The sequence below is a fragment of the Siphateles boraxobius genome, unplaced genomic scaffold (assembly GCF_051911475.1).
Source record: "Siphateles boraxobius isolate OS27281-9 unplaced genomic scaffold, OSU_SipBor_1 61, whole genome shotgun sequence".
Lineage (NCBI taxonomy): Eukaryota > Metazoa > Chordata > Actinopteri > Cypriniformes > Leuciscidae > Siphateles > Siphateles boraxobius.
The window spans coordinates 1,218,341-1,226,853 of NW_027509188.1; positions in this window are offsets into that span (position 1 = coordinate 1,218,341).

Here is an 8,513-nt window from a genome sequence, read left to right on the forward strand (position 1 = left end):
CAATAATTTAGCAGACTAAAGACAAGCTTCTTCATTTTCATTTCCTGACGCGATTGGCTGACAATCGTCCTTTATCAGTTTTGTTGTCTGTGCAGCGGCTCTACAGAAATGTAGCAAATATATGTTGTAATTTGCCATTGCTAATTAAACAAAACGCTTGACTTTAAATAAATAAACAGTCAATAAACTCGCTAATAAACAGTTAAGCATCAAGAACGGTAAAACATTAACGCTGTCGGCCAACATCGGTTAACAGCAAGTACGCTACAATACGATTCGATCTTGGGTCGCTTGAAGCTCCGTGTGGCTCATGTCGTTGCGTTGACCACAGAGCTACCGTCTGAACGCTGTTCAATCAACGTCTTATGCTCTTGCAAAGCCTCATTGATGTAGCCTAATATGTTTCTATTGTAATGTTTTTAAGTTTTCATTATTTATTCAATTTCATTTCATTAATTTCAGTATTGTGATTATGAATTATTTTAACTACGTTTCACTTGAATTAATCTGCTACCAGATTTCAATCGCTCTGAATGAGCCGCGGCGCGGCGGCAGATTACGCAATAGAGAGAATAATCGGTCACTATTCAAAGTCTGTGATTGTAGCGCCTCTTAGCGGTAAAATGCAGCAAATACACCCCAAATTTTACCGCTGCGGCAGAACGGTGGCGGTAAAAGTATTATTCTGGTTGTCCACCTACTGTAGGTAGCCGCAGGGGAACTTAATCTTCTAGGTGTAAGGGTAGCAGTTTGAATAAATAATAAACATACCAGTTTGAACTCTTCTCCACTTTATTATACCACACATCAGATCACTAACTCCAAAAACCCGCGACACTCCAGTACCAAGTGCGCACGAGCCATTCCTATCTACGGCAAGCCCAGAGGGGAAAAATAGATTGGATACACACATACAACGAGCGCCAGTACATCATTACCGGTATTATGGTAACAGACTTTGTTGGATTCTGTCATGTACAATCCTAGGGTGACCAACAGTCCTGTTTTCCCAGGACATGTCCTGTTTTCACGTCCTGTCCTGGCCGTCCTGGCTGTTTTTTATAAAGTGATGAAAATGTCCTGGTTTTCAAAAAACTGCTGGGAAAGATCAGCTCTACAGCAAAATGTAGATGGACAAACAAGGAGGATGAGGAAGAAAAACAGGATAAAGAGGAAGAAAACTAAAGATATTTGTTAGTTTGTTTTTGTAAGTTTGTGACAGCTTTTTTTGTTCAATTTGTATTTCTTTTAGTTATTTATTATTTATATATTTATTTTTCTAATACAGAAGAGACATTATTTCTTTCATTATATCAATCATTATTTTTGAAACCTGTCATAATAAAACATGTTGAGTAACCTTTGAGAAGCCTATCTGAATTTGTGTCTTGTAATATAACAATTTTCTATCCACACAGAGGCATAGCCTACTTTAAATGTATTTAAATTAATAAGGCATCTTTGAGTAAACTTCGAGTATCCTTTGAGTATCTGTTTGCCGGGCCGAGTGTCCTGGTTTTTGGTAATCAAAATATGGTCACCCTATACAATCCAACAAAGTCTGTTACAATAATAGGTCCTTGAATAGAAGGTCCTTGTTGGCTCAGTCTGGTTGATGGGTTTGTGAGGAGACTAGAGTGCTGTACTTTGAAAGTTTATCAATACATTACATTTAAATAACCAAAACTACTTATTATTTTTTTGTTATTGTTGTGTAATTTTTTTTTTGTAAGATCGTTGCACTTTTGGTGTTTTTTTAGGTAATTTGGTGTTGGTATTTGGGTGTTTGGTGAAGGGTTTGTATTTACAGCAATGGCAACAGCCAAAAAAAGGAAGACTTCCCCTAACTGGGAATATTTCGAGCTTATAGCTTCCAATGAATGCATTTCTAAGAAAAAATAAATATTTATTTATTTATTATTATTAAGTTGGCTTGTGAAAGCCAACTTACTGAAATCCTATTTAAACTTATTATTATTCTTTTTCTTCTTCTTTTTCTTAACCAAAATTTTCTGACTGCTACTCCTAGAGCTTTAACTCTACAAACTCCAAACTCGGGTCAGACCTTCAGACTGTTCTGACTTAGTGTGCTATATCTTTTCAGACTGATTTGACTTTCAGATTTCTTAAAAATTAATATTAAAAATCATAAAAATCCCATTGACTTTCATTGCAACAGTTCAAATTGAGCCAAGGCTACGGTGGCCCAGCAGTGTACAACACAAAAACTCAAATCTAAACTCCCTGAAGCCCAAGACTCAATTAAACTACCATTCTATATGTACTAATGAACTTATCTATCTATCTATCTATCTATCTATCTATCTATCTATCTATCTATCTATCTATCTATCTATCTATCTATCCATCTATCCATCTATCTATCTCTTTCTATCTATCTATCTATCTATCTATCTATCTATCTATCTATCTATCTAATCTATCTTTCTTTCTTACTAACTAATCTATCTTTCTTTCTTTCTTTCTAACTAATCTTTCTTCTTTCTTTCTTTATTTCTTTCTTTCTTTCTAACTAATCTTTCTTCTTTCTTTCTTTCTTTCTTTCTTTCTTTCTAACTAATCTTTCTTCTTTCTTTCTAACTAATCTTTCTTCTTTCTTTCTGTCTTTCTTTCTTTCTAACTAATATTTCTTTTTTCTTTTTTTCTTACTAACTAATCTATCTTTCTTTCTTTCTAACTAATCTTTCTTCTTTCTTTCTTTCTTTCTAACTAATCTTTCTTCTTTCTTTCTTTCTTTCTTTCTTTCTTTCTTTCTTTCTTTCTTTCTTTCTTTCTTTCTTTCTTTCTTTCTAACTAATATTTCTTCTTTCTTTCTTTCTAACTAATATTTCTTCTTTCTAACTAATCTTTCTTCTTTCTTTCTAACTAATCTTTCTTTCTTTCTAACTAATCTTTCTTTCTTTCTAACTAATCTTTCTTCTTTCTTTCTTTCTTTCTTTCTAACTAATCTTTCTTCTTTCTTTCTTTCTTTCTAACTATTCTTTCTTCTTTCTTTCTTTCTTTCTTTCTTTCTTTCTTTTTCTTTCTTTCTTTCTAACTAATCTTTCTTCTTTCTTTCTTTCTTTCTTTCTAACTAATCTTTCTTCTTTCTTTCTTTCTTTCTTTCTTTCTTTCTAACTAATCTTTCTTTCTTTCTTTCTAACTAATCTTTCTTTCTTTCTTTCTTTCTAACTAATCTTTCTTCTTTCTTTCTAACTAATCTTTCTTCTTTCTTTCTAACTAATCTTTCTTCTTTCTTTCTTTCTTTCTTTCTTTCTTTCTTTCTTTCTTTCTTTCTAACTAATCTTTCTTCTTTCTTTCTTTCTTTCTTTCTTTCTTTCTTTCTTACTAATCTTTCTTCTTTCTTTCTTTCTTTCTAACTAATCTTTCTTCTTTCTTTCTTTCTTTCTAACTAATCTTTCTTTTTTCTTTCTTTCTTTCTTTCTTTCTTTCTTTCTTTCTTTCTTTCTTTCTAACTAATATTTCTTCTTTCTTTCTTTCTAACTAATATTTCTTCTTTCTAACTAATCTTTCTTCTTTCTTTCTAACTAATCTTTCTTTCTTTCTAACTAATCTTTCTTTCTAACTAATCTTTCTTCTTTCTTTCTTTCTTTCTAACTAATCTTTCTTCTTTCTTTCTTTCTTTCTAACTAATCTTTCTTCTTTCTTTCTTTCTTTCTAACTAATCTTTCTTCTTTCTTTCTTTCTTTCTTTCTTTCTTTTTCTTTCTTTCTTTCTAACTAATCTTTCTTCTTTCTTTCTTTCTTTCTAACTAATCTTTCTTTCTTTCTTTCTTTCTTTCTAACTAATCTTTCTTCTTTCTTTCTAACTAATCTTTCTTCTTTATTTCTAACTAATCTTTCTTCTTTCTTTCTTTCTTTCTTTCTTTCTTTCTTTCTTTCTTTCTTTCTAACTAATCTTTCTTCTTTCTTTCTTTCTTTCTTTCTTTCTTACTAATCTTTCTTCTTTCTTTCTTTCTTTCTTTCTTTCTAACTAATCTTTCTTCTTTCTTTCTTTCTTTCTAACTAATCTTTCTTTTTTCTTTCTTTCTTTCTTTCTTTCTTTCTTTCTTTCTTTCTAACTAATCTTTCTTTTTTCTTTCTTTCTTTCTTTCTTTCTTTCTTTCTTTCTTTCTAACTAATCTTTCTTCTTTCTTTCTTTCTTTCTTTCTTTCTTTTTCTTTCTTTCTTTCTAACTAATCTTTCTTCTTTCTTTCTTTCTTTCTTTCTAACTAATCTTTCTTCTTTCTTTCTTTCTTTCTTTCTTTCTTTCTAACTATTCTTTCTTCTTTCTTTCTTTCTTTCTTTCTAACTAATCTTTCTTCTTTCTTTCTAACTAATCTTTCTTTCTTTCTTTCTAACTAATCTTTCTTCTTTCTTTCTTTCTAACTAATCTTTCTTCTTTCTTTCTTTCTTTCTTTCTTTCTTTCTTTCTTTCTTTCTAACTAATCTTTCTTCTTTCTTTCTTTCTTTCTAACTAATCTTTCTTCTTTCTTTCTTTCTTTCTAACTAATCTTTCTTCTTTCTTTCTTTCTTTCTTTCTTTCTTTCTTTCTTTCTTTCTTTCTTTTTCTTTCTTTCTTTTTCTTTCTTTCTAACTAATCTTTCTTCTTTCTTTCTTTCTTTCTTTCTTTCTTTCTAACTAATCTTTCTTCTTTCTTTCTTTCTTTCTAACTAATCTTTCTTCTTTCTTTCTTTCTTTCTAACTAATCTTTCTTTCTTTCTTTCTAACTAATCTTTCTTCTTTCTTTCTTTCTAACTAATCTTTCTTCTTTCTTTCTTTCTTTCTTTCTTTCTTTCTTTCTTTCTTTCTTTCTAACTAATCTTTCTTCTTTCTTTCTAACTAATCTTTCTTCTTTCTTTCTAACTAATCTTTCTTCTTTCTTTCTTTCTTTCTTTCTTTCTAACTAATCATTCTTCTTTCTTTCTTTCTTTCTTTCTTTTTCTTTCTTTCTTTCTAACTAATCTTTCTTCTTTCTTTCTTTCTTTCTTTCTAACTAATCTTTCTTCTTTCTTTCTTTCTAACTATTCTTTCTTCTTTCTTTCTTTCTTTCTTTCTTTCTTTCTTTCTTTCTTTCTTTCTAACTAATCTTTCTTTCTAACTAATTCTTTCTTTCTTTCTTTCTAACTAACCTTTCTTCTTTCTTTCTTTCTTTCTAACTAATCTTTCTTCTTTCTTTCTTTCTTTCTTTCTTTCTTTCTTCCTTTCTTTCTTTCTTTCTTTTTCTTTCTTTCTTTTTCTTTCTTTCTTTCTAACTAATCTTTCTTCTTTCTGTCTTTCTTTCTAACTAATCTTTCTTCTTTCTTTCTTTCTTTCTAACTAATCTTTCTTTCTTTCTTTCTAACTAATCTTTCTTCTTTCTTTCTTTCTAACTAATCTTTCTTCTTTCTTTCTTTCTTTCTTTCTTTCTTTCTTTCTAACTAATCTTTCTTCTTTCTTTCTAACTAATCTTTCTTCTTTCTTTCTTTCTTTCTTTCTTTCTTTCTAACTAATCTTTCTTCTTTCTTTCTTTCTTTCTTTCTAACTAATCTTTCTTCTTTCTTTCTTTCTTTCTTTCTAACTAATCTTTCTAACTAATTATTTCTTTCTTTCTTTCTAACTAATCTTTCTTTCTTTCTTTCTTTCTTTCTTTCTTTCTTTCTTTCTTTCTTTCTAACTAATCTTTCTTTCTAACTAATTCTTTCTTTCTTTCTTTCTAACTAATCTTTCTTCTTTCTTTCTTTCTTTCTTTCTTTCTAACTAATATTTCTTCTTTCTTTCTTTCTTTCTTTCTTTCTTTCTTTCTAACTAATATTTCTTTCTTTCTTTCTTTCTTTCTTTCTTTCTAACTGATATTTCTTCTTTCTTTCTTTCTAACTAATCTTTCTTTCTTTCTTTCTTTCTAACTAATCTTTCTTCTTTCTTTCTAACTAATCTTTCTTCTTTCTTTCTTTCTTTCTTTCTTTTTTACTTTTTCTTTCTTTCTTTCTAACTAATCTTTCTTCTTTCTTTCTTTCTTTCTTTCTAACTAATCTTTCTTCTTTCTTTCTTTCTAACTAATCTTTCTTCTTTCTTTCTTTCTTTCTTTCTTTCTTTCTTTCTTTCTTTCTTTCTTTCTTTCTTTCTTTCTAACTAATCTTTCTTCTTTCTTTCTTTCTTTCTTTCTAACTAATCTTTCTTTCTAACTAATTCTTTCTTTCTTTCTAACTAATCTTTGTTCTTTCTCTCTTTCTTTCTTTCTTTCTTTCTTTCTAACTAATCTTTCTTCTTTCTTTCTTTCTAACTAATCTTTCTAACTAATTATTTCTTTCTTTCTTTCTAACTAATCTTTCTTCTTTCTTTCTTTCTTTCTTTCTTTCTTTCTAACTAATCTTTCTTTCTAACTAATTCTTTCTTTCTTTCTTTCTAACTAATCTTTCTTCTTTCTTTCTTTCTTTCTTTCTTTCTTTCTTTCTAACTAATATTTCTTCTTTCTTTCTTTCTTTCTTTCTTTCTTTCTTTCTTTCTAACTAATATTTCTTTCTTTCTTTCTTTCTTTCTTTCTAACTGATATTTCTTCTTTCTTTCTTTCTAACTAATCTTTCTTTCTTTCTAACTAATCTTTCTTCTTTCTTTCTAACTAATCTTTCTTCTTTCTTTCTTTCTTTCTAACTAATCTTTCTTCTTTCTTTCTTTCTTTCTAACTAATCTTTCTTCTTTCTTTCTTTCTTTCTTTCTTTCTTTCTTTCTTTCTTTCTTTCTTTCTAACTAATCTTTCTTCTTTCTTTCTTTCTAACTAATCTTTCTTTCTAACTAATTCTTTCTTTCTTTCTTTCTAACTAATTTTTCTTCTTTCTTTCTTTCTTTCTAACTAATATTTCTTCTTTCTTTCTTTCTTTCTTTCTAACTAATCTTTCTTTCTAACTAATTCTTTCTTTCTTTCTTTCTAACTAATCTTTCTTCTTTCTTTCTTTCTTTCTTTCTTTCTAACTAATCTTTCTTCTTTCTTTCTTTCTTTCTTTCTAACTAATCTTTCTAACTAATTATTTCTTTCTTTCTTTCTAACTAATCTTTCTTCTTTCTTTCTTTCTTTCTTTCTTTCTTTCTTTCTAACTAATCTTTCTTTCTAACTAATTCTTTCTTTCTTTCTTTCTAACTAATCTTTCTTCTTTCTTTCTTTCTTTCTAACTAATCTTTCTTCTTTCTTTCTTTCTAACTAATCTTTCTTCTTTCTTTCTTTCTTTCTTTCTTTCTTTCTTTCTTTTTCTTTCTTTCTAACTAATCTTTCTTCTTTCTTTCTTTCTTTCTTTCTTTCTTTCTTTCTTTCTTTCTTTCTAACTAATCTTTCTTCTTTCTTTCTTTCTTTCTAACTAATCTTTCTTCTTTCTTTCTTTCTTTCTAACTAATCTTTCTTTCTTTCTTTCTAACTAATCTTTCTTCTTTCTTTCTTTCTAACTAATCTTTCTTCTTTCTTTCTTTCTTTCTTTCTTTCTTTCTTTCTTTCTTTCTTTCTTTCTTTCTTTCTAACTAATCTTTCTTCTTTCTTTCTAACTAATCTTTCTTTCTTTCTAACTAATCTTTCTTTCTAACTAATCTTTCTTCTTTCTTTCTTTCTTTCTAACTAATCTTTCTTCTTTCTTTCTTTCTTTCTAACTAATCTTTCTTCTTTCTTTCTTTCTTTCTAACTAATATTTCTTCTTTCTTTCTTTCTAACTAATATTTCTTCTTTCTAACTAATCTTTCTTCTTTCTTTCTAACTAATCTTTCTTTCTTTCTAACTAATCTTTCTTTCTTTCTAACTAATCTTTCTTCTTTCTTTCTTTCTTTCTTTCTAACTAATCTTTCTTCTTTCTTTCTTTCTTTCTTTCTTTCTTTCTTTCTTTCTTTCTTTCTTTCTTGCTTTCTTTCTTTCTAACTAATCTTTCTTCTTTCTTTCTTTCTTTCTTTCTAACTAATCTTTCTTCTTTCTTTCTAACTAATCTTTCTTTCTTTCTTTCTAACTAATCTTTCTTCTTTCTTTCTTTCTAACTAATCTTTCTTCTTTCTTTCTTTCTTTCTTTCTAACTAATCTTTCTTCTTTCTTTCTTTCTTTCTAACTAATCTTTCTTCTTTCTTTCTTTCTTTCTTTCTAACTAATCTTTCTTCTTTCTTTCTTTCTTTCTTTCTTTCTTTCTTTCTTTCTAACTAATCTTTCTTCTTTCTTTCTAACTAATCTTTCTTCTTTCTTTCTTTCTTTCTTTCTAACTAATCTTTCTTCTTTCTTTCTTTCTTTCTTTCTAACTAATCTTTCTTCTTTCTTTCTTTCTTTCTAACTAATCTTTCTTTCTTTCTTTCTAACTAATCTTTCTTCTTTCTTTCTTTCTAACTAATCTTTCTTCTTTCTTTCTTTCTTTCTTTCTTTCTAACTAATCTTTCTTCTTTCTTTCTAACTAATCTTTCTTCTTTCTTTCTAACTAATCTTTCTTCTTTCTTTCTTTCTTTCTTTCTTTCTTTCTTTCTTTCTTTCTTTCTAACTAATCTTTCTTCTTTCTTTCTTTCTTTCTTTCTTTCTAACTA